Raw genomic sequence first — 24,724 nt, 5'->3', positions numbered from 1 at the left:
TTACGTCTGCGTTCCGCATTACAGCGTACCCTCAATTTTAGTTTCTTTTTAAGTGCACAAATAGATATGAACGAATTAATAAATTTTGTTACAAAGGAATGGCTCTCTTGGCTATGCTGAGGTGCTGGAAGATGAATAAGTATACAGACAACATTTTTAACTATGACGTGTCATTCAAGCAAGCAGGCAAGCAAAAATTAAGAACCCACGTTATATTTGAAAAACAGTGTTTACAGGAAACAAGCACGACGCCCATTCTTTTTGCTTGAGCTTTGACAACAAAGCGACGCAGTCATGGGTTATAATTACCCTTATAATTTTATGGCGAAGTATTGTGGCAAGCAGGACTAAATCATTCAGTCAACTGCCGTGATGCCACGTGACATTACGCTGCTGTCACGTTGTTGAGGAATTGTTCAACTAAAATTCTATGTTCAAAAGCACTTTCACGCACTTGCGAATTTCTAGTACGAACGAGTGTGATGATGTGCCCGGAGCGAAGAACTGCGATTCAGGGTGGGAACAAACGGATGACGACGACAGTCAAGAAATGACGCCGACAGCGCATCGGTGTCATTTCACGTGCTGCGAGAGAAACAAATAGAAGCAGGCGGGAGGGTACGCGAGGGAGTTCAGAGGGAGAGGGCCAGTGTGGCAGACCGCCAGTGTGGCCAATTCTTTCGGGTTATCAGCACGCTCTCCTCGTGGAAGGCTCCTGAAAGAATCTCAATCTGATATTTGTGGCTGTAGTGCGATTTTTTTTAGTCGTGCATCGCTTCTGTGGTGTGGGAAGGATTATTTCTATGATGTTGTGATCACTGTTCGACGTTTCCCCGACGTTTTTTCATTCCACTTCCCTAGGTGTCCGGCCACAAGTCAGATCTGGGTTTGTGTCTCTTCCCACTGAATTCTCAATACGAGTGGGAATTTCTATTTCATTCAGAAGCGTTAGGTGGGCATCACTTGCATTTTCTGGGAGTTGCCTTTGATTTGGGGTACTGTGATTGTAGCCGCACGCCTCATGGAGGCTGTTGAAGTCGCGAGTCCTTCTCTCTGTGCTTTTTGAGCAAGCTCGTCCATGCTCTGCGATAAGCCCCTCCTTTAGGAGCATGGTAGCTGTTATTAATGGTTACGTCGTATCGTTCGAATAATTCCCGTTTAACAAATATGTTTTCCTCTTCCACGTTGTTCATATGACTTAGGTCCTCCTGTAAGGCCGTGTGTTGGTTCGCAACCAGTGTCAGCATCATTGTAGCATAGCTAATCTGATAATCATCCGTTCGCCTTCGGGGCCGGCGGGTAATACTTGGATCGCGGTAGGCCGTGTAACCCGGTAGGAAGATCGGCGCATTGGTCTCCTAAGGAGTCATTACGTCCCGCTTATGTGCAGTTTGTGTCAGGTATTGTATTAGAGAGTTCTTTTTACGGCGTATTCCTCTACAATTCCTTTGCCATACGGTAACTGCTGTTTCGTGTCGTGAGTTACGTCTGCTGTCATTAGCCTGCATAACTGCTCACTTGGCCTTGTTTATAGGGGCGCGCTTCCTCCCTCGCGGGAAGTCGTTTTCTAACAGTTCGTTGTAAATTTTCGACGCTTTACGCTAGCGTAGCAAGTTGTTGAATAATAGCAATGAGTTGTTTTTGCATTTCCGCTACTAATATGTCATGTTCAACATTTTTTTTTCTCAGATACATTTGTTTTTTTTTTCAAATTACTGCTATTTCTTTGAGAATGTGAGTTGGGTTTTGCTGTATTCCTGTATGCAGCTTTCCTGACCATCATTCCTGTCGTGAATGCGACTTAGTGGGTTTCGAGGCGGGTTAGTTATGTTTTTGTCGTCAGTATGACCCTGAAGAGTGGGAGCTGGCGGACTTGCCTCTACCCGTGGTCTCTATGCTTCTTTGTCTTCTGCACCGCCTTGTCGGGGTTCCTTGTTTGCCTTGTTCTTGGCATTGTTCGTTGTTGGTGTAGTGCCCTTGTGTTGTTGTCATCTACTGAGGTCAGGTAGGCTACCATAGTTTTCGGAGCTCCTGAGCACAATCTGAGGTATCGGTGCTCTTGGGCACTCGAGGCGATTCTGTGTCTTCAGCGTTGCGTAGTTGGTGTCGTGTGCTGATTGTAGTTTTTGGCCGCCAATCTGGCTGTAAGGTCTGCTTGTTTTTTTCTTCGGAGAATCGGGATCTCTTGTCCCATGAGACCCGTCACAGTTCGGACATTTGATTTCGAACTCGTGTAGTGTTCTGTCCGGCCTTTGGTCCGGTGAGAATTGAAGCCCGCATTGTTCGCACCGCACAAAATCAAGCGCATGGGGGCAGGCGTCTGATCGGTGCCCATTGGTGAAGCATGTTGTACACTGGACTACCTTGGGTCTAATGGCTGTATTTTGGTGACTGATCTCCCAAGTAGGGATCTCTTGGGTAGCTGTGCGCCCCTGACAGTGATGAGTACAACTGTTGATAGGCCCAGTCTTCTCGCTGATAGAAGTTCCCGATCTTCAAGCGTTATGACTGTTTTCATTTCGTCTTACGGGACGCCGAGTGGGCGCCCTTTAACTACACCTTGCGTTGTCCGACCCATGCGCCACGTATGCTTTTATTTCGTGTTGTTTCCCTCCGGGCTGAAATGTCCTGAGTGAGGCGAGCTTCTGTGTGGCAGATTTCCCACCGGCTTTCCACAACAACAAGGTTCTGCGCCTTTCTAACTTGCGTAGTGACGTTCCGAGATTATGCTGTTGTAAGCGCAGCTGCTGCCGTGATGGCAGCGCTCACATGGTAGGGCATGGATTCTGTGAAGCTGATTTTAGTCGCCAGCCGCAATATGATGGTCTCGGGCTTGACGCGCCGTATAACGGTTGGAATGGCAATGAATTCATCCTCACCATTTTGATCATGCGGTTCCATGGTTTCCTCTTTGTCCATGTCGCTTCAGGCGTCGACTTGCCCGGTGGATAGGGCTAGTGACTCCTTTCACACGTAGTCTTCGGAAGAACAGCCGTAGAGCTTTGAGATACAATTCAACTCACCCCAAACTGCGTCCTGGGGTGCCGGTCCACTTCGCGTTGCTTTGTGCCGAAAATGGCGCCAGTGTTGTCGATATTTCAGGGGTTTCAGGTGATTTCAAGGAAGCCGTTCCATCGCGCGTGTTGTCGCCTCGAGCCAGCGTTCTCCCCTCAGACGTGGAGGCGGAAGGAGAAGATGGTGCCCAGAGCGCGGGGGTAACGGGAGTAGCGGGAGTAACGACCAGTGGAGTTCTTGACCCGAGGCCACTCCAGGCTCCCACCTGGGATCGACACCACATCCAACTTCTTTCTGCAGCCTGTGGCTGGTAAACGTCAAAAGGGCGTACGACCGAGGTGGCCCAGCGTCTGCTGCGCTGTGCCTAAGCTCCAGCTGGCGAACGCCGCAACGGCGTCCGACCGTTGGCCGTCTCTACCATGCCCATCTTCACAGCAGCGTCGACAATCGCCGCCTGATGATTACTACACCGGCGTCAGCTGTCGAAGCCTATTCTGCATGAAACTCGCTATTTTCGTAAATCTGCTGACTGTTTCTCAGTTGAGCTTTCCAGCCTTGCCACGTGACCTGTCTGCGTGTTGTTTACTTGCTTCCACGTCTTGACACGTAAATGTTTTTTCTTGCGTCCGCTAAACATACTGCTTGCTTGCTTGTTTACAGATGGTCTCATTTATCTCAATGACAGATACGTCATCGCTGTATTATATTGTTTATCACAAGCCAAGTAGCGTCGCGACAACGTGTCGCTTCCAATAGAATTGGAAGAGAAACGCTTTCGGAGTATAGTTGATGCTTCCTTCTGAACCACCGGTATAAGCGGGGGCATTATTTCCTGCACGCCGCTGAGAGTGTCAAACTGTAGCATTTGCAGCATTATCATGGTGACCTATCCAATGCATCACTGCGAGCTCGCCACGTAGTCGCAAAGTCAGAACCAAATTGCAAACAGCCCGTTATCTCCTCAATATCTGCGTTGTACCAGGCGCGGGGTATATCGCTCATTCATATAGCTGCTGAAGTCCATATTAGACTCGTGCGTCATCCACTAGGATGATCGAATATGCGGAGTGCAGGCGAGGAAGGTGGAGGGAGGAAATGGAAATTCATTGTTTTTCGGGCCCTCCGCGGTAGGGAGGCTGCAATATTAATGAGGGGCAAAGGGGACGGCGGCCTATCGCTATTGGGTCAGGGCACCGGTCCCCCGTGGCTGCGTTGTTGTATGCGCGTCCGCGAGTATCGGAAATGAAAGGCAGCGCTCTCAGCCGGCGGTCGATTGTGCGGGACGACGACACCGCTCGGCAGGCGGGCACAAACTTGTCCCGCGCGCTGGAAGGCCTTTGGCGGCCACCGTTGCTGGGCTGTGTGCGCACGAGAATACGCTACGCCATCGTAAACGATGCCCCGATCACTCGAAACAATGCGCTTCCTGCACGCAGTCATGGGAATGGCAGCACGGCTGTTTGCGTTTGCAGAAGAACGCGGATAGATGACCTTATAGTAAGGGCGACAAGGAAGAAACGTAGGTGAGCGCACCGTGTACTGCTCCAGAGAGATAACCAGAGACAAGCATTGCGCAAAAGAACATTCAAATTCAGCTTAACCTTACTGAATTTACCGAGCCCAACATATTATGTGTTCGTGTAGAGTAGAAGTTATGAATATTGCATAGCACCAGCACGAATTTGGGATGAAGCGGATGCGAGGGACGTTCCTGTTTAGATTTTAAGGAAGGTATGGCTTTGCTGCGATCGTGTTACGAGCAGAATACGCGAATGCGATAAGTAAGTGTAAAAGGATGAATGGCAAACGGACTCAAGCGTACGCCACAGAAAGTAATGGAGCTAAGAGCGTAGAAAACTCCCAAATACAGGACGTGTGCGGTTGATACACTACCCAGGTAGATCAAAGTATTTGGTAGAGATGTCTTTCCCATAGCAGATTTAAATAGGACGATGTTGCTAAAATGAGGCTTCAGGCATTTGTAGATTTAAGCATCGTTAAAAAATAAAGCGATCGATGACGAGAACCTGAAGCAGTGTTCATAGCCAGAATGATATAGAAACAACGTACGCTTATTGTAACGCCCGCGAAACGGCCTATCAATTAGCTACGCAGGTTTCTGTGGGTAAAAAATTGCACTTTATAATATTCTTCGTGTGTCCGTAAGTGCGTAATGCATCTAGAGCTATTCGTGTAGGTTGGTTTGACTTTTGCGCCACAGCACTATTAGAGGAACCTATTGTAGGAATTTTATTGAGTTATTTTTTGGCCTGCGACCTTCAGCATAATGTACGGACATTTCATGCTTCGCCACCACCCAAAGTCAACATGTCTGGTCGACACCTGACTACTCAGCCCGTAATACATGATTCACGTCAACTAATGACCTACACCGCCAACATACAGGACGTTTCAAACTAGACCACGACACAAAAGGCCTACAATGCCGACTTGTCGTGCCCGTAAGTTACAGTGCAAAGCATTAGCTTTCTTTTCTTTTTTTGTCAGGCTTTCTTTTGCATATGCACTACAACACTAAAAATAGTCATGATTACTTCGAGCTTTGATTTCAAAGTTTTTCTAGGTAGTCTCAGAAGGAAAGCGTAATCACTCGGACAATACGTAAATATTTAAGCGATATTCTTAACGGCTCAGCAAGAAGGAGGAATGGCACCTCAGCCACTGCCGTATGACTAGAGCATCCCGGATCTTTAATAAAATCGCACGAGCGTGGACCGAATGGAACGTCAGCGCCCATCTTGGAACCTATGTGAAACGTAGCTTTCGTGTAGTGGTTAATCGAATGCTTTGACTTTTTCCTAGTTTTATTCGTGCGTCTTTTGGGGTAAAGGAAACACGCGCGCGCTTGTGATGTCGCGCATCCATGCTGCGCGATGCGACGCACGTCACGATCATTTCAAACAATTAGTCTGCATTGGCAAGATAGAAGCGTACCTCTCAGTGAGTGCTGGAGGGTTAGGGATAAGTTTTTTCTTTTTTTGTATGTGCGAGGGTTAGCCTCGCGGTTTCTTACTTTTCTTTTGTTCGAGATAGCTTCCATGCGATTTTATGAGCCTTCTTGCAGGTTAAGCTGGTTCATGTTCTGACAGAATTGGTGGGGTCTTCGAATGTTTTTTGTAGGCCTTGTTTGTAGGAGTTCTTAGGGGAGCTTTATTTTTCACTTGCTTATGTGACTGTTCGTTTTTCTAAAGATTATTTGTTCGGCGTGTCGCGAAAAAATGTTTATAGAGATTGAATATCCATGCTGTTCCCGCCGCCATTTTATTGATCGATATACATCAGATTACCGGGACAAATGTACTCGCAAGAGTGCGCAGAATGCCGCTATCCGTGGCACAAAACAACATTTGGTTTACTACACTGAACCTTTATAACTACACACTGAACATTTATAAGTTGCAACATGGCTTCGGAAAAAGAATATTTTTCTTTCGACAATTAACACTCTACTTTGTATGTGCCTGAAACTATAGAACGCTGCTTTATTGACTGCAAAGACGTCATTTTATTCTGGGGATAGTTCTCCACAGAAGTTTACGGAAAGACATTGATCTAAATTTTCACAGTATCCAATATCTTGTTGTACCCTCTGATGACGTACCATAGACTATGTTTTCACCGATAGGCCTGCATGGCCTATGGAAAACTCGTATGCAAGGCTAAAATGCATAGCGAATGATCTCTTCGGAATGCAGTTCTCTCAGATAATTACGCACTTGAAAGAACTGATGTTCTAGCGCACGGCCCGAGCACCGAAATTTAATTTTGGAAAGTATACTGGGTTGTTCGTCGACGCCACTGAATCATGCGGTGCCGAGCGAACGGCCCGAAGGTGCTTCCACAGCAGTATTCCATATTCCATGGCAGCAAAGATTGAAATGCGGCTTTGGCCTTCAACTTAGTTTTCAATCGTACTGCGAAATTGGCCCGTAATAGACAACAGTATTTGTCCTGTTCTTCTCCATTGTGTCGTAGCAAATATACGCTACCTCTTGTTCAACGCATCTCTCGCATCCGTACAGAGGATACGCGTTGTCGTAAATGTAAAATGCCTTTTAAGTTCCCCCACAAATCTATGGGTGCAGCATGGCGACAACACGCGTAGGATGAGACATCAGAGCATGAGCGAACGCAAAACCAGAAAGGCTAAAGCAATATATAGAGAGAAATGAAGCAACTGCAAATAAGAAGAGAAAGAAAAGAAAAACCGAAGCCGAAGAAAGCATGTAGGAAGAGAAAAAGAGAAAGCCGAAGAAACAAAGTTTAAGGAAAACATTGCGAATCAGAGCGACTCGTAGGTGACAGGAGACAAAGCGAAGAGCGGGGAGAACGATGAGGGGAAAACGACGCTAAGCTATCGCGGACCCTATTGTAGCAGGAGAGCGAGGAAGGGTGGCTCATTAGAGGGGAGGAAACGTCGGGAGTCCCCAGCCGCACAACACTCGAGCGTACTCACGTAGGCGCAGGTACGCCTGGCTGTTCCTATGCCCGGAAACAGCTTCGCTACGACGCTGGTGAAAGAGCGAAGGAAAAAGAAAACAACGAAACTACACCAGTTCCATACGCAACGTCCTCTCAATAAAGGTTCGCACTCGTCTCCCTGTATATACTGGGATGGGGGTTGACTCCAGGTTCGAGGCGTGTGCATGTGCATGTGACATGTGCATGAATCAAGCTCCCCTCTTCATCGTCGTCGTTGTGCCCTCTCAGCGAAAAGAAAGAAAAATAGGCAGGAAGCCAAGGAAATGAAATCGTTACAAAAGCAAACAGAGGCCTTAAGAAAAGATAGCGAGAGCTCGGAGCGAGTTATTGATGCACGCTACAGCTTTCCCGAAGACCGTGCTTCTACCCCTTCACTCCCTCCTTCCCCTCTCTTATTTCTTTTTCTTCGTTACGTTGTTCATTGGGCTCATTCTCTTTAAAAAAACCCTTTTCGCCTTCAAAGGGCAGTAATTTCTTGGCTGTTCGAGCATGAAGCCGCGGGAAGCCTTTACCTGAACGACAAGGAAGCCCGCTCAAGAATCTGCAAGCGAAATTCTTGCCGTCTTGTTTCCGCTATAGTTTTTTTTTATATACAGCTATACTATTCCACGTCCTTACCGAGTATGCCGAGAAATTGAATGACGTCATACTAAGCTCTTGTCCTCGTGTTTCTTTTCGTTTTACAGTGAAGCTGTATATGACTAGTGCACCATGTATTTCTTTGCGTCCGTGCGTCGTCAACAACAAGAAATGTGAGCGTGGGTCGATCTCGGAGATAGTGCAATACCGAGCTGACCTGTGGCGGAGGTGAAGCAGGCTTCAAGCGCTACGCCCCAATAATAACAATAAATAATATAGATAAGTAAAAAAAACTCAAGATGCATTCTTTGAAGTCGATAGGTATACTGGAACCGGTTATGAACAGCGCATGGACTCACGAACAGGAGGCGTTGTCATATACGCAGAGGACAAAATACGTGCACATCCATACGCCCTTGACTCGCAAGACGACAGTGCCACCGACTTTGGGGATGTCTGTGCCGTACAAACGAAAAACGGAATTGTGATATCCACTGTAGCCAGAGTTTAAAATATGCAAATGCCACGTAGCTGGACAGAACCAAGGTAATGTTGTTTGGCGTCGCTTGGAGATACCCAAATTATTCTTTTTAATTCCGCTTACTTCGATAATTAGCCTTAATAATTAATCAACTTCTCAAATATTAGAATTAGATGAAAAGTGTCAATGAGAAAATTTTAGAGCGATATGAAAAACTCCCGATACGCCTTTCTGTTCCTCAATACGTGCTTCGTAAAGTTGTTTTGCGAGGGTGAAGGAAGCCCGCAAATGCACACAAAAATGCTGCACGACCACCGGCCGCTCGAGGCACTTTGCATGTATTCGCGGGATTCTTTCACGCTCGGAAAAACACTTTTGTGCAACCCGTATTGTGCAACAGAAAGCTGTATTCGGAGTTTTTCTTGTCGCTTTACAAGTTTCTTATTTGCACTTTTCATCTAATTATAACTTTTGAGAAGGTGATTAATGAAGGCTAATTATTTAGTTAGGTGGTATGACAAAAATAATTTGAGTAACTGCAAGCAACGGCAAACAAAATTGACTTGGTTCTGTCCAGCTACGTGGCGTTCGCGTATTTTTAAACTCTCCCTAAAGTTAGCTGGAACACCATGCATATCTTCAGGCATACCCAAGAGTGATATCGAAAGGTTCATGACCACGCACTTTTCATAGGTTAGACGTGATGACACTACCTTTCTGATCATCGTTGATACTCCAGAGTTAACATTTCAGACCCAGGTTGACCCAGGTTGCGCCAGAAGAATTTGGCTTGAAGTTCCACACCGATTCAGATCACTCAACTACTCAACAAAGTCGTGTATAGATTCAACTTTTCCCAAGAAACTGTATAAAGTTGTCACCAAACCAGTGTATATTCGAGTAATTACAAAGCTATCGCCCCTACCACTACCAAGTGACAAAAATAGATCGTGTACCCTAGTCTAACTGTGTGTGATGTGCTATAGCTTCGCTGGTCAACCACGTTCACAGAGTGAAATGGCTACTCATTTTTTTCTTTGTTCGATTTTGTTTTTATTCTGAGAACGCCAGGACATTATTAGGTCAATAAACCTTCCTTGTTATTTGCCGACAACACTACTGAAAGAAAAGATTTCCCATCAAAACCGGTTATTTGCCTAACTGGAGTGATTAAAAATGCTCCCGTGGATATCGATGCACCCGTTTTCTAACAACTAACATTTTGTTTTCGCTCAGTCCCTTCGAGATCCTGTGAAATCAAAAGTTCGATAAATGTTCAAATGTTCAACAGAAGTTATTCTTCTAGAAATAAAATAAAATGAGCAACTCGGAAATCGTGCTTTGGAGTAGGAATTACCTACACTAAACCTTGGAATGCTTGGTTACTTACGAGAAATATGGAAATTGAGAATTAAATGTGTTGCTTCCGTTCTGCCGCAAATAAATTTAAGGTAGCACTTCCGAGTGCTTGAAGTTTGGGGGAACGTTTACAGGTGCATCTGCTTTCATTTTACCAAATATAAAGTCATTAGAGATTTGTGTTGCTTGGATGCGGACGGCAGGCCTCCTGAAGCAGCTTCGAAAGTTATTTCAATTCAGACATTCAAGGAGAGCGTATGGTGCAAAAACTTGACTATTGCATACTTTATAACTGTAGTTCACCGGTCAATAAATATTCAGTCATCAGTTTATACACTTTGAATACAAGCCATCTTTAAAAGGCTTCACCTCAATTTATTAATGTGTGAGGCAGAGCACGCTTTACAGGCAGAACCTTCAGGTGTGTGTGTGTGTGTGTGTGTGTGTGTGTGTGTGTGTGTGTGTGTGTGTGTGTGTGTGTGTGTGTGTGTGTGTGTGTGTGTGTGTGTTTCGTTTTTGTTCTTTCCTTTCTGTTCTGATTGTTACACAGAAGCTGTTACGGCCTAGCTACCCCAGGATCGTGTTCGTGTGTAGACACAAAGCTCCCAATACGTGGGCCCACACCGAAGATAGTGCGATACCGTGCCGACCCGCGGTGGAGGTGCAGCAGGCGTTAAGCACTCTCCATACGCGGGCCGATCCCAAAAACAGTGCAATGCCAGGCCGATCTGCGGCAGAGGTGCAGTTCGCCATTAAGGGGCCCACATACACAGCTCCGCTGGTGATCCTTCTTCACTGAGTGGAAGGGTACTAAGTTTTTTCTTTCTTTTCCTTCCCTTTCTTTTTCTTGTTTTATTGAATGCTAAATAACTATTCAGGAAGAAACGAGAAGAAAGATGGTAAACCGAGAGGCCCGATTTTTTTTAGTCATATCATAAGAAGCCAACAAACACTGGTACCAAGGACAACATAGGGGCAATGACTTGGGCTTAATAAATGAAATAAAGAAACGATAAATTAAGGCAAATTAAAGTGGATGAGAAAACAGCTTGCCGCAGGTGGGAAACGAACCCACAACCTTCGCATTACGCGTGCGATGCTCTACCAGTTGTGGTACCGCGGTGCCGTTTCCTAACGATAGCGTGTCGAGGTTGTGGGTTCGGTTCCCACCTGCGGCAAGTTGTTTCTTCATCCACTTTAATTTCCATTAATTTATCGTTTCTTTATTTCATTTGTTAAGCACAAGTAATTTCCCCTATGTTGTCCTTGGTGTCAGTGTTTCTTGGCTTCTTATGATATTCAGGAAGAAAACGTTCAGTATTGTATTTATGGCAAGATAGTTGCACGTCTAATCGCAGAGTCTCGGGTCCACCTCCCTCTTTCATAAACGCTCGCCCACGCGCGCACGCACGCACGTGCTCACATACGCAGCCAGCAAGTACTTAACATTGACATTACAGCAACATTTCCGGTTGTAAGTCGCCACCTTACTATCTGCAGGCCACGATATAATATTCAATTGTGCATTATATAAGTTGCAGGGTTTTTTACTTTAGTTAGACGGCCCATTCTCGGACAACATTTTACCTTTCGACAACGTTGTGATCGCGCCTTAGCTGTTAATGCCGGGAATGCAAGACGCGAAGCTGGAACTTCATATGTTTCTTTAAGGAGGCGAGCACTCTTGCACATGACGGGGCGCGTGCTCGCAATGTGAGCAAGTAGAATAACGTTTGGACAATGAAAAAGAAAAGAACTGACGCTATCACTTTCCGCCACCATCGAATCGTAATATACATTGTAAATAACTTGCGAACGCTTCCGAGATCTTCGGTTTCCTCGTTTTTCAACCTTGTAACCTTAAACTCTACGTTACTGTGGAAATACTCGGGATTAGAAGTTTCTATGTTTTATCTACGTTTCTCCGCATCTTTGTCCAGATCCAGAAATGTGGATTGGCCAATAAGCAAGGCGGCTCGCTCCGAGCATACACACATAGAAGGGCGCTCCTTAGGATTGCATAGACACTAATTATTCACGTGACATGTCCTAATTTCATATTGATAAACTTTCTTCAAGCACTGGCGCCACACACTGACATTTGTCTTTCTTCGTGCGAGAACTTTCTACGCGACTGCAGAGAAAAAGAGAGATGAAGAAGAAAAAGAAAGATTTACGCGATTGATGACATCACGACACGGAATAACACGGCCGAGAAACCACTCGTCAGCGCCTGTGGCAAAATTTATATTAAATCGCTGTCAGATCTTGGCGCCACCAGGAACAGTGCACTGCTGCTCACTCGAGGAGTCTTCGCTTCGGCGGCGTCCATTAATAAACGCTGAGAATCGGCGCTTGTCCCATCTCTCCACCTGCCCCGAACTGAATTATAGATGGCCGCTTTAGACAAGTCGCTCTCCGGCACCATTTATAACTGATATCTCAATTTGTCCGCTCACTTTGCCTCAGTCTTCTCTTCCGCGATGCTCTAAATTTTCGATAGACACAGGCTCAAGACATGAATAAGCCAAAGTCTCGTTCGAGTAGCGTGTTGAGAGCAGAAAAAAAAGAACGGATATCGTGTCTCGTACCTACTCAAGGATGAGGAGGAGAAAAAGCCACCCGGCTGAGTTTAAAAATAATTTTTTGTTTCAGTAAATGATAAATACTAAGAGAGCTGTGAGCGGGTTACTAGAGACCGCACTATGACACAGAATCATCTTTCCTCCTTTATACTAATTGAATGAATGCTTCTGAAAAACCGTATACTCTTAAAGAAGAAAAATTCGGCACACATGACTGCTTACGTGTGGGAAAGCGAAAGCAACGTATAGTCCCTCTGGTGAAATATTCCTTTTCTTTTCCACGCGTTCCTCGTCAACGCAAGCTCTCGCCTGCGTTCTAATTGTGCCTCGGTAAGACGAAATCAAAACGCGCCAAGCGTCTCAACGTGCTTGCTTGCCCGAGAGGAGTTCATAACTCGAAGGACTACTCAGCAGCGTTGAATTAGTCATTAACGCTTTTGATCTTACACACTCATTTTATCAAATACGTTCATGACCTGGTTCCACCTCTATCCCATTGGCTGCGCCGTCACATGACCAATGAGGGACCAACTAGGCCACACTTATCGACGTCACGTGTGCCATGACGCACGCACTAGGCCCACCTTTAGTCATCCAGAACCAGGAAGGCCCCATGGCATCGGGGAAGCGTGCCCCGGAGGCCCGGGTTCGACTCCCATCCAGGCCGAAATTTGGCAAAGTTTTTCAAATCCATTGATTTATTTTGTTTGCAGGAACCGCCCTGAAGAATTTGACGTCACTCCGAGAATTTTTTACGTGTTTTTACTCGTTGCGCCATCGGCTATTTCCGGTACGATTGCTTGGTGGCGACTGCGACGACTCCGGACTTTCACGCAATGGGGCGTTCAATGCTTCCACGTTAAAAACACCAGAAAACTACAGAACCGTGTTTGCGAATGCACAGAATTGACTTATTAACCAGCCGCAATTTGGCAATTACGTTCGTGGTATAGTTAAATTTGCCGTGCCAATCTCCCGGTACATGCTGAAATATTTAGTGATAATTTCTATCGGGGAAGAGCTTTCCCAAAACTTCGTCGTCGCAGGCCAATGTTTCTTTGAAGAAATAGGATGATGCAATACTTTACACATCTACAATGAGTCGCTTGAAGCGAGAGGCTTATCTTGAGCATTCATAAGAGAAATTCTCATCATCAACTCAAAACACGGAATTGATAATAATTATATATTTCGCAGGTATGTCTTTATTTTTTCTTTCGCCCGAGACATGTTGTGCACTCTTTGAATCCGTCCTACGGACCGCAGGTTATTTGTTTTTGCTTCAAACTACTGTCGAGACTTGAATTAAACGACAATCGCCATCATCCTCCACTTATTTTGTGACCACCATAGAATGAGTACTTCTCCCAGTCATCTCATATTGGCTCTGTCAAGCTTCACTTGTAAGCGTGCGCAAAGTGAAGCGATGACTTTAAGCGCATGGCTGTGAAATGCTTTGCGAACAATCTTAGGGACGGCCATACTTTGCCACGAATTAAGACGAACACAAAAGGAAGAAACATATGCACTATATTCGAAGCCGCACAGTAACCGCCTGTGCAAGATACTGCGTTCATATTTGCCGAGACAGATTCGTCTGCTTAGTGAACGACTTCGCTTAGTGCATTTTCAGAAAGATACTTTTTTCTTAGCGTAAATGAAGATGAAGACGTCCTGTCGCGCTGTCCATCGCATGACAAAGTACTGGTGACTCCCCTACGTAGTCTATGTTCCTGCCTTTTGCGTCTGTCTTAATTTGCGGGAAACTATGTCCTTCAGCAAACCCAAACTAGGCCAACAAAGAGTTCTGTTTAAACAATCTTAAAGAGTGCGAAGCCGTCGACCGTGTATAATTGTGAGCGTAGTGCGTTTTTATTCAACTTTGTGCTTATAAGTAAGGACGCGTGACTTCTTATTTTCCTTTTTCTCTCCCATGACATATCTCTCCTGGAAGATAGTTTTTGTTTTAGGAAATGCGCAATTTCAGAACAATTTCAGCATCACGATCCGTCACGGTGAGATAAAAAAGATTGCGCTGATAACGTAGGAGGAGACACACAAACTGGAATTGAGAAGAGATGGCAAAAGGCCATAAAATGTATTGCATAATTCTTGAATCATTCTTCCAGGTTGCTTCTTTCTCAAGTCCTCTAAATAAAAGTGAGCATAGCGGCAAATATGGGTACTTCGGCAAGAACTGACAGGCTAAAAGGAGACCAGAACACACTGGAATAGCGCCGACATCAGTATGGTAGAGCACTGAGAAGGGGTCCCTTAATAATGTACTGTTAGGGCGCTTCGTAGGTGCGAAAAAGAGAGGAATCTCTGAGAAAGAAGAAAAACGAACCCGTGTGTTTTGTGCTTGTCACCGTCTTGTGCTTATGTATTAGCTGTCTCATTATTTCCCTGTTAAATTCCCTAAGGCACGCGTACAAGTATATAAACCACTGGAAATGCGTATCAGTGGCTTGATGGCGATCAGGTTGATGGTGCAGCAGAGTTACACTTTTGTTTTTAGATATTTCTTGCTGAGAATGAGCATATGTGATACCTTGGGCCTGCAATAATTCCAATCTCAGAGACAACAATCACTCAGTGAAGTAGTTTAACGTAAGAAGACCTTCGTAGGCCACCGAGTACATGAAGCAATTGACAGCGCAAAATGCTTTAAAAAGCGCTTCTGGTTTTTCAAATATCTACAGGAGTTAATAAAGCGATCAGTTTTAACGTGCGTGCGCGTCACATGAGTGTGCTCACTGTTTGTATTTGTGATCCATCCCTATATAAGATTTTTCATCCAACACCTAAATGAAGCATGCCGGCCCATCAGCCAACCAACTATCTGGAGCTTCTCATAAAGTCGTAATTTCTCTCCTTCTCTCCTCGTCATTGACAGGAAGATATCCTGTTTTTGAGCGCGAAATTGTTTTTAATGCAATTTCCAAAGCACTTCCGCGACGTTTACATAAAGTCCAGTTGACGCGCATCACACCATCTAGAAATGTTTTCTTATGAGGTGTCCCACATTTTCTGCAGTCGATTCTTCAACAAAGCAGGAGAAGCAAACCATGGCACGTTCTTATTTAGAGCGTTACGATCATACCTCGGTACAACCTCACCCAGTTTGATGCATACGCGACTCGCTATAACATTCGTCACTCCTCGTATTCAGGTCAGCCAACTCTACATAGCACACAGTTAAGTTTTGAGCGCCAGCATTCTTCTCCGTGTTCCCAGTACGATCTTCGTCAGTTTGACAAACATTACCATAGCTTTTCACACCTCTTCTTTCTTCTTTTTATCTTTGTCTTTGTGTTTGCGAATAACGCATTGTTATTAGTAAGACACGGTCTTTCAAGCCTCTTTCTCATCTTCACGTTGACCACACCATTCTCGACCATAAAGTTCGCGCCACATCTTTCCGCTGTGGTGTTAGCAAAGGAATGAAGCATGATCCGACTTTTCATGAGAGATTTCTTGCGTGAGTTCGGTGACCCCGTGACTCACAGAATTGCTTTTCCGCACGTAACTTGTGATTTTCGCACAAGCGCTAACCGGGTTTCGCTTGCTCACCACCTCTTCGCGTTGGTACGCTGAGCTTCCGGCAGGAATTGCCAGATTGGGAACATGAGTTATATTTATGAAGTGAAGTTTCAAGTCTCACATAAAATGTCGGAAAGCTGAGAGAACGTATAGGTGCCGGTGTACTCGACACATCCCACGAGCCCGACGCTCATTTATATCACGCGCATGAGGGGTTTATTTCACTGTCTCAATGACAAAAACCATGAACTAACACAGAGCTGTATGGCGCAGTCTCCAACATCAGCCTCGTTTCTACAACTTCACCGCCGCGTGCAGTTGCATTCAAATTCGGCGTGTGGAGCAGCTCACATGCCATCACCGTGGAACTCGCCCGCAAGTGACGTGATCTTCTGATCACAAACGTTTTATTCTTTCGTGATCCCAGCGCAGAATCAAGCGCCACTCACTTATCCCTCCCGCTTCCTCACCATTTCTTTTTTTCACCACCTCCACGCAACCATTTTACTTCATTCGCGAAAAGAGCTCCTTTCCGTCGAAGGGATATCGAACAATGACGTTTTGAACGTGGCCAGATCCGTCTCTGTCTTCCGCTCCTAGCCGCTGCTGCGCTGCCACAAAGCTGCGGATCCCCCTTCTTCCTCGCGCCACTATTCCTCCTCCTAACTCCCGTCGTTTGAAGACAGAATGAGTTTCAGACCAACCGCGCAGGCGAACGGGTGGCAGCATCCGGGGCGGCCGGCAGAGCCCCAACGTCGGATGGGTCGACGCGACGGCATTCGTTACGTCGAGACCTCTTTCGCGGCGGCCAAAGCGTGTACGGGTCTTGGCAGACGTCTGCCCGGCCACAGCGCCTTCTCCTCCCCCTTCTGCGCCAAACCGCCGCGGCCGATCACGCCCCATTGTTAGGAATGGCCGCGCTTCTCTCCGCCGCTGCTACTCAGCGCTGGCCGATCGTCTTCGCGGGGGGCTTTGTGTGGCCGCCGGCGGCTGCCATTAGTTCGCCCCCTTCGAGGGCCAGTGGGGGGGGGGGGGAGAGAAAAGTTCTTCGCCGCCTCAGCCGCCCCCGCGTCTTTGCGATGGCCGACTGGCAGCAAAGGCGTTTCCGTTTGGAGAGCAGCCGGCTGGATAAGCGGCTCGATTCATCATGTTAGCGCTCCGGCCAGGTGAGGATGGAGTACCCATTATTGTCTGCGGCTGTGGCGGCGAGCACGGACGACTCGGAGCGCGCAGCCCAAACACTATTCGATTGCTCCACGCCACCGAAGGGGCGCGCGCGCGAGTGAGCAAGCGGCGTGTACCCAGCGCGCGCGTGTTCGCCGCCATCTATCTTGCCCGCCGGCGCGTCCCGCAGCTCAAATAGGGCGGCCTGCATCGACAAACTAGGACGACAGATCTCTACCCTTTACTCTCACGCGCCCGAGCATCTGCGGAACCTTCTTGTTTTTGTGACGATGGTGTGGTCCTAAATGCCCATTTACACGGCTCGTTTTTATCTTCAGAAATAATTCCCCGTGTCTATCGCCTCATAATCGTGCAGGTGTCGCGAGGCCAGCGGCCGAAACATGCATCGCATGCACGATAATATTCCCAGCCCGACACTTCCTCGCTTGAACTCTCGCAAAAATTGCCGGGAGTGACAGAAGAAGGTAGAGAAAGGTGGAAAAAGAGGACGTATTTGCATATTTACCTCTTGCCGTTGCTACGATCTGGCTCACCGTTCACCTACAGCAACGTATCCTGACGGAGTGTCCTCTAAGTGTACATGTGTGCAGCACATTTTTAAAACGTACAAATAAAACAATTGCTTCTTTTTCGAGACCTGCTGGCGCTCGTGGCTCAGCATACAAAAAATATGAATGCATCTAAGCGATTGACGCATTGCACGAAGCGCTATTATGTTCTATCCCCCCCCATTGTTATGCCGCGGGGACACCACACGTGCCGAACTCGCAGCGCACGCCACACACACGCGCGGCTGACACACCGATCTCGGCCGAGTCGAAATAGCTCAATTTAAAAGTTTAATATGAACCGGGGGTATCACACGCACGCTCTACAGAGACGGAGTGCGCGGACGACTGGCCGCCTTTCGCATGTGGCTGCGTGCTACGTATAGCGCGTCGATTTGCCTACGCAACAGCGAGCGCATGCAAGCAAGCGCGCGTGAAGAACGACCAGGGAGAAGTAATAATAATGAAGAAAGAAGTCTTAACAGAGTACACAAAGCGCGAAACACACAGTAGACGCGAGAAAAAACAAGAAACAGAGCGGTTGCGGTGGGGGGAGGGGGTGCAAAACACCGCAGAAAGGCAAGGAGTCGATCATCAGCCTGCCGGAGCAAATCAATGCCCTGGGCTGTGTGCGCGCAGCACCGGCGGCAGCCGCTCGATCCGCCGAGGCCAGGCAACCGAGGAGAGCGGCACGCCACAAGAACGATCATCCAGCGGCGGCCGCGCCGTGCTATGACGCGTTGTGGTCGGCTCTACCCCCCGTCGCCGGGCACCCAACGTTTGTCGCTCTCTCTCTCTTCCTCTCCAGAACTACGAAGCCGGTTTTCTGTCTGCGCTGGCTTGGAGACGGACGGTGCTTACGATTGTACACCTGTTCCGATACCCGTGGCAGTAAAATGTCGCCCCGTGCGGAAACAGGGGGCTGAAGGCGAAACTATGAGGATAAAAACAAGAAAGGAAAGCAACGGAAATGCTCGTTTTCGCAGCCTAACTTTTCATGTGCGTTACGCGGCCATATAAATGAAAGAGAGAGAAAAAAAGAAGCCTGCAGCTACGAAGCCATCGGCGTAGCCACCCACGGGACATATTACTACTCGGCAATGCGTAAAGAAAAAAGAAAGAAGCCTCTCCTGGTTCGTTCCATAAGAACATAAGCACGTCTGTTAGAAGCGTTCTCACATGCTCTGCCCTAGGAACGCACTGGTGCCAACCTTTTATGGTTCATTTATAGTACGGCATTATATGTATGGGATTGCCTATAGTAACGCATCCAGACGGAGTGTTCTGTAAGTGTACATCTGTGCAGCATATTATAAAACGTACAAAGAAAACAATTCCATTTTTTTTTTCGGGACCTGCTGGCGCTCGTGGCTCGAGGGTCGATTTGCAGTTTTTAAGGACATTAGACTTGGACAAGTGACTGTAGCCTGATCTGATGTTTATAGTGCTGCAAGTGCTGCTGTGCTGTGCGCGGTGATAGTATGCGGTGATAGTGACCGACCGTGATTGAGCACGCGTGCACGCGTTCTTTTTCTCTCTCTCTCTCTCTCTCCCTCTCTCTACATTTTGTCACTCTGCCTCCCCTCTCTCCCCAGCGTAGAGTAACAAATTGGATATTCTCCTCTGGTCCGGGGATTTCTTAGTAAGCGGAATTTCGCTCGGAAGTATTCGCGAAAACAACCCAACATTTAGCTTTCCCTTGGAGATTGACTGAGGCCTGTCTCGAATCCTTCCGCTGCGAGCAAAAAAAAATATTTATATAATAATAAAAAATTAAAAATAATTAAGAAAGTGCTTCATCCGAGAACCACTCTAGCCCCTTTATTCCGATTACGTTTGTCATCACGCTCCTACTCGCATGGCAGAAATAAAAAAAGTATTGTGCCACTCCAGGACTTAAAGAAAGGTGGCACGACACCATCTATGTGGCATCTAGGTAGAACATGGAAAATAATACTGGCATAAGTTAACCCCGCTTTCCTAAAATTGATCTGGAAGGAAACAAATAGAGGTATTGTGCCACACCATTGGGGGCCCGGTGGCTTACAGCCACCAAAGTTATAGTGGGCAGTATGAACTCAATAAAGGCCACAACCACTTTAAGAATTTGACCCAGCTGTCAGGAGAATGCTACGCACTGTTCAACGGACAGACTAAAGAACAAAAAGCAGAATGAGGCACTGATAGACGGTTTCCTTTGCATGTGTTTAACACGACAAGTCGACTATGGATTGTGCTCGTGCCACATATGGCTCTCCCGAAAAACTCGGTTAGTTTTTTTCTTCAGTGGTAATTCGGCACATTTCCCATTCACTTCACACATTTCCTTTCAAGCATTACTCCAGGGGTAAGTCGCATGACACCGCTAGGTAACTGAACATAGCAGGAAACGAGACAAAAACAGCCAAGACGATGTCATCACTGTGATGCAGAGAACATACTATGCGCTCGTTTATGTCCTCTTTCTTTTTATTTCTTATTCTTTATGCAGCGGTTTACCGGTAAATTTGCGAGTAATGCGAGGGAATTACGTTGCACCTTTTGAAGGTATGGATTCAAGATTTAAACTGCGTTACCACATTGCAAAGTGTTGTAGAGGAGCTCACTCGAGAAATCTCCTGCCTCTTGGAGGCGCGAAGCACAACTGGCAGTGGTCCGGAGAAGAATAAACCATCGTCAGTGGCCATATATAACATATATATATATATATATATATATATATATATATATATATATATATATATATATATATATATATATATATATATATATATATATATATATATATATATATATATATATATATATATATATATATATATATATACAGACACTTTTCTAAGCTCGCCATTCCCCTTTCTACCTCTACCACATGACCGACTTCCCACACTGACACATAGATTTTTCCCATTTTGGCACTCCCAAAGTTAACGTGTTAAACAAATAAATCGAAATTTGGGAGGCAACGGATGGCTCGCATGTTTAACGGCGACATAAACAACAACTACATATGGCCTTAGAGAGGTCAGGAGCGGGTTCCAGCAACCTCCTGGAGGAAGTATGGACTCGCTCTGAACAGATGCGCTGTGGAGAGCAGTCTCCGGCACAGAACCCGTCCGGGCATTTATAGCTCGAGGCTGTGTATCGCGTACTCCAGCCGAGGCTTCTTCCGACTACAGCTACCGCTTCCAACGCGTGCTACGAGGTAACTTTACTGTCGACTACGCTCAGCGCTCAACAGGCCCTGTCCTGTGCAGCTCTTCTGGTGCTGGAAATTGTACACATTATCACCAAATATCATGTACGCAACGTCGTTTCAACATGCAGTGAGAATGTTTGGATGTAATAATAACCTCGCAAGTGTAAGCCATAGATAACCAAGTGTTATATATATATATGTATATATATTTTAGCTGTGAAATAACGTGTGTTATGTGTTTGTTTCACGGCATGTCGAGAAATAACAAGCACCTTTGTTGTTGTTACCTGTGTCCATGTCAATGCAGCGCTGCACCTTTATTGCTGTTCATCTGAGAGAAAGCGCGGGCAACAAACTAAACTACGGCAAATGCCTGTTGGCTGCCACAGCACATGGTCAATCAAATAAACGAGCGCGAGGACTAAGAAAAATGAATAGAAGGGATGTGTATCTGTTTTGAAGCATGAAGCTATAGCGTAAAATTAGATTTTCCTAAGCGCAGTCCTTTTCTTTTTCTTTCGTGTGGAATATTCTAGAGGTTGTAGAGCACCGCGGGTAGCCCTCCTGTAGCATGCGCGCATTATGTTGGCAATTCGTAGCATTCATTTCAAGTCACACTAGCGATCGACAAAATAACCGCGCCGTGAAGCATCGTTCACTTGAAAGGGCAATGTGGCTTGTGTAATTGCTGCTAGACACGGTTCACACAGTGTGTCTGTCTCGTCCACCATCTTTCCCGCTGCCGCCGAAATTGTTACTAGCCAACCATGCGACAGCTTCGCGTAGACGGGTCGAGTAACATTCCTTACGATCCTCTCAGAGACGCACTTGGGGACAAACTGACATTAGTTGCAACGCAGCTGCCCTTGTATGCGACCGTGAAAAAAAGCCGCCATGTCCCGGTGAAGGGCGCTGAAGAAGCCCCAGACAGATGCCGAGGGGCTGCAGCACTGCCGGCGCGAGTCGCCGGGCAGCGCAGGAACGCACACAAACACGGAGAACGTTCACGGAGATGAGCCTCGCTCGGTCAGCCGGCGCATTGGGCCCGGTGTTCGCCACACAGGCGGGCATTCCTGCGAGCAGTGCATCAAGCCGGCGGTCGCTGAGCGTCGCAGCGCTGGCTGAGGCCGGCCGCCGGCGTTAGCTTCCTGTTTAGCGCAAGCAGGATGCAAATCAGCGAGCGACGCCTTCGCGGTGTCCGCACTGGTGCGCCACGCGAGGCTGAAGCGAGGCACGACCCACTCTTTCCAACCTGTTCACGTCCTTAGCGTGAGCTGGCGCGTCTCTAGCCGCGACGAAGTGTGGGCGCAAACGGCCGCTAACGGAGAGGCAGTGCTGCAATGAGAGGGTGCTTACATATGAGCATGTTGCGACAGAAAGGTGCAAGTAATAGAAAAATAGATTGTAACGCAGCCCGTGAGTCAGATAAGACAACCAGCGTCGCCGGAATAACAGCTTGGGAATATTTGGTTCAACAAGGTCTGAGATATAGTTGAGATAGGGAAGAAGAAAGGAAACAGACAGGGTGGTTAGCCAGAAGGGGAAATCCGGTTTGCTGCCCTACACTGATGAAAGGGAAAGGAAGAGGTAGAAAGATAGAAAAGTAGAGAGAGAGAGGGGGAGAGGGAGGGAGAAAGGGAGGAGGAGGGAGGGAGGGAGCACAGACATAAGACGGCAGCCGGTCATTATCGCCGTGGACTGTCGCAGCATAGGCGCACTTGCAACACACCGAACACCAATTGAGGCTACACACACCTGTGCAGGTTTGTAGTCCTTAAAAACTATAGCAGTGCTTTAGTCGCCCTCTATTTCGATGTCTTATGAGGTCGGCATTCCAAAACAGTTTGGTCTGATAATTGTCCTTCTTCTAAGTGATCTAGCTTAGCAAACCTAGAAACGCGAAGCTAAATTACTATATTTAAGAAAAGCTGTGGAATATTTCGCGTTTAAAGGTAGAGCTATCGGTGATTACCGTAACCTGCAATTAAATATTACAGGAGACAGCAGTGCATCCTATGGAGAATGCTATACCGTCTTGGCCGCTGCTAACGGTTGACACACCACACCGCGTGGGGGCACACGCACCGCATTTAGCGTCACCTGTTTTCTGCACGCTGCCGCCATCGTCGTCATCGAGTGTGTGGTGAGAACACTGCATGGCGTGTCAAAGTAGTGCTACTGGGCTTTCCAACCGCCACCGGTTAGCAGACGGTGCACATCGCGCTCTTCTGTGCCACCTAGTAAACTCTGGGGCGAAGAGATGCACATAAATTTCTTTTTTTTTTTCAGTAGATGAAGCACCAGCACAGACAGCACAGCAACGAAGAAACAATAATTACAGGAAGCGTCTTGTCCTGTCAGTGTTGTTTCTTCATTGGTATGCTGTTTCTGTTGACGCTTCATCTTTTGAAAAGCTATGAAGCACCTAGCCCCACAACGTGTTCTACTGCATAAATTTCAATAATGCACAGAGCTCTGTGTTGTCTTAATAGATTTTTTTTTGCATATTCTGTAACTGAGGTAAACATATTGTCCCCCATTGTGTCGAGCGAAGCCCGATTAAGCGATGTAACTCTCTGTTGACTTATTTTTTAATTGTTGATAGGGGCGCATACCATGGTAACAAGTAGTTTAATATCCACGGTCATTAATAAAATACTTGAAAGATGGATCGTTTCTGGGTGTTCTTCACACCCTGCCGCCTTGTATGTATGCATCATTGACAGTTTTGAAATATATTGCACGTTGCAGGCTACAAAACCTGCGCACGGTACATTCCATCCGTCTCAATTCTGTGTGGTAGCTCTGGAATGTGTTCACCTTAACAGTGGCATTGCGGCAGCTGCCTTTGCTGTGAGTAGGAAAACGTACAACGAGCTCAGTGGCTTAAGCACGGATAAAGATGACTGGCGAGGATTAGGTGCAATAACAAATAATAAAAACCGAGGGCTCGCGCACCAACAAATGCCAACTCAATTATTCCGCTTGTTTTACAAGCGATAACTAAATTCTGCATGCAGACACGCACTGTTGTGAGTGTGTGCTTGCGGGTGGGTGTTAACGCAAATAACTATGTGCTACACGAAGTTGAGCTGTGGTTCACTTAATGCATTTAGTGACTCCATAGGCGGCGCTGTAAGTGCAAAAAATATTTCGAGATTTTATGCTCTCAACCCTCAAATACCAAGCTGTGTACGTGTCGAGTAGACACACATGGACACACACGTCCACTTCTCGTTGTGTTGCGCGTCTAGTGGTCGCCTCACCCATCGCCGTGGCGTAGCAGCCATTGCGTTGGGCTGATAAGCACGATGTCAAATCCCGGCTGCAGCAGCCGCATTTTTATGGGGGCGAAATTCAAAAGCGTCCGTGTCCCATGCAGTGGGGCATGTTCGAGATCCCCTGGTGGTCAAAATTATTTCCGTGTCCCCTACTACGGCGTGCCTCACAATCAAATCGTGGTTTTGGCACGTTAAACTACGCAATTCAAATGAAAAAGTCATCTCATGTATGATTATCTAGATAGTAAACCTTCCAATAAAAATACACTACTTATGTGTTATTCTTTTTATTGCCTCGATAATGGTATACATCGGCGCTTCCCGTGGGAACCACGCGGCTGTCTGGGCTTGAGATGAGTTTCTGGCGTGCTTTGTGCAACCAAGTCTTGAAACGCGGACGTTACAAAGTCTTTCCCGTTCTAGTTAGCCTGTAGACAGGACAGGAT

At 46.7% G+C, this 24,724-nt stretch overlaps 1 protein-coding gene across 2 annotated transcripts in view; it reads left to right on the top strand.

Moving 5' to 3' along the window:
• LOC135910143 (uncharacterized) overlaps window positions 1-24,724 on the top strand; it is a 766,803-nt gene that overhangs the window by 408,526 nt on the left and 333,553 nt on the right. The window contains exon 1 of one of the 2 annotated variants that reach the window (XM_070531687.1): window positions 23,121-23,140. The exons of the other annotated variant lie outside the window; for it this stretch is intronic. The gene's annotated coding sequence lies outside the window, so the exon portion shown is untranslated. Of the gene's footprint in view, window positions 1-23,120; window positions 23,141-24,724 lie in introns of those variants that run through there. 2 annotated transcript variants of the gene reach the window in all.

The sequence above is a fragment of the Dermacentor albipictus genome, chromosome 1, assembly GCF_038994185.2.
Source record: "Dermacentor albipictus isolate Rhodes 1998 colony chromosome 1, USDA_Dalb.pri_finalv2, whole genome shotgun sequence".
In the NCBI taxonomy this organism is placed as follows: Eukaryota; Metazoa; Arthropoda; class Arachnida; order Ixodida; family Ixodidae; genus Dermacentor; species Dermacentor albipictus.
The sequence above is the reverse complement of the archived record's forward strand: the minus strand, read 5'-3'. Positions and strand labels throughout refer to the sequence as shown.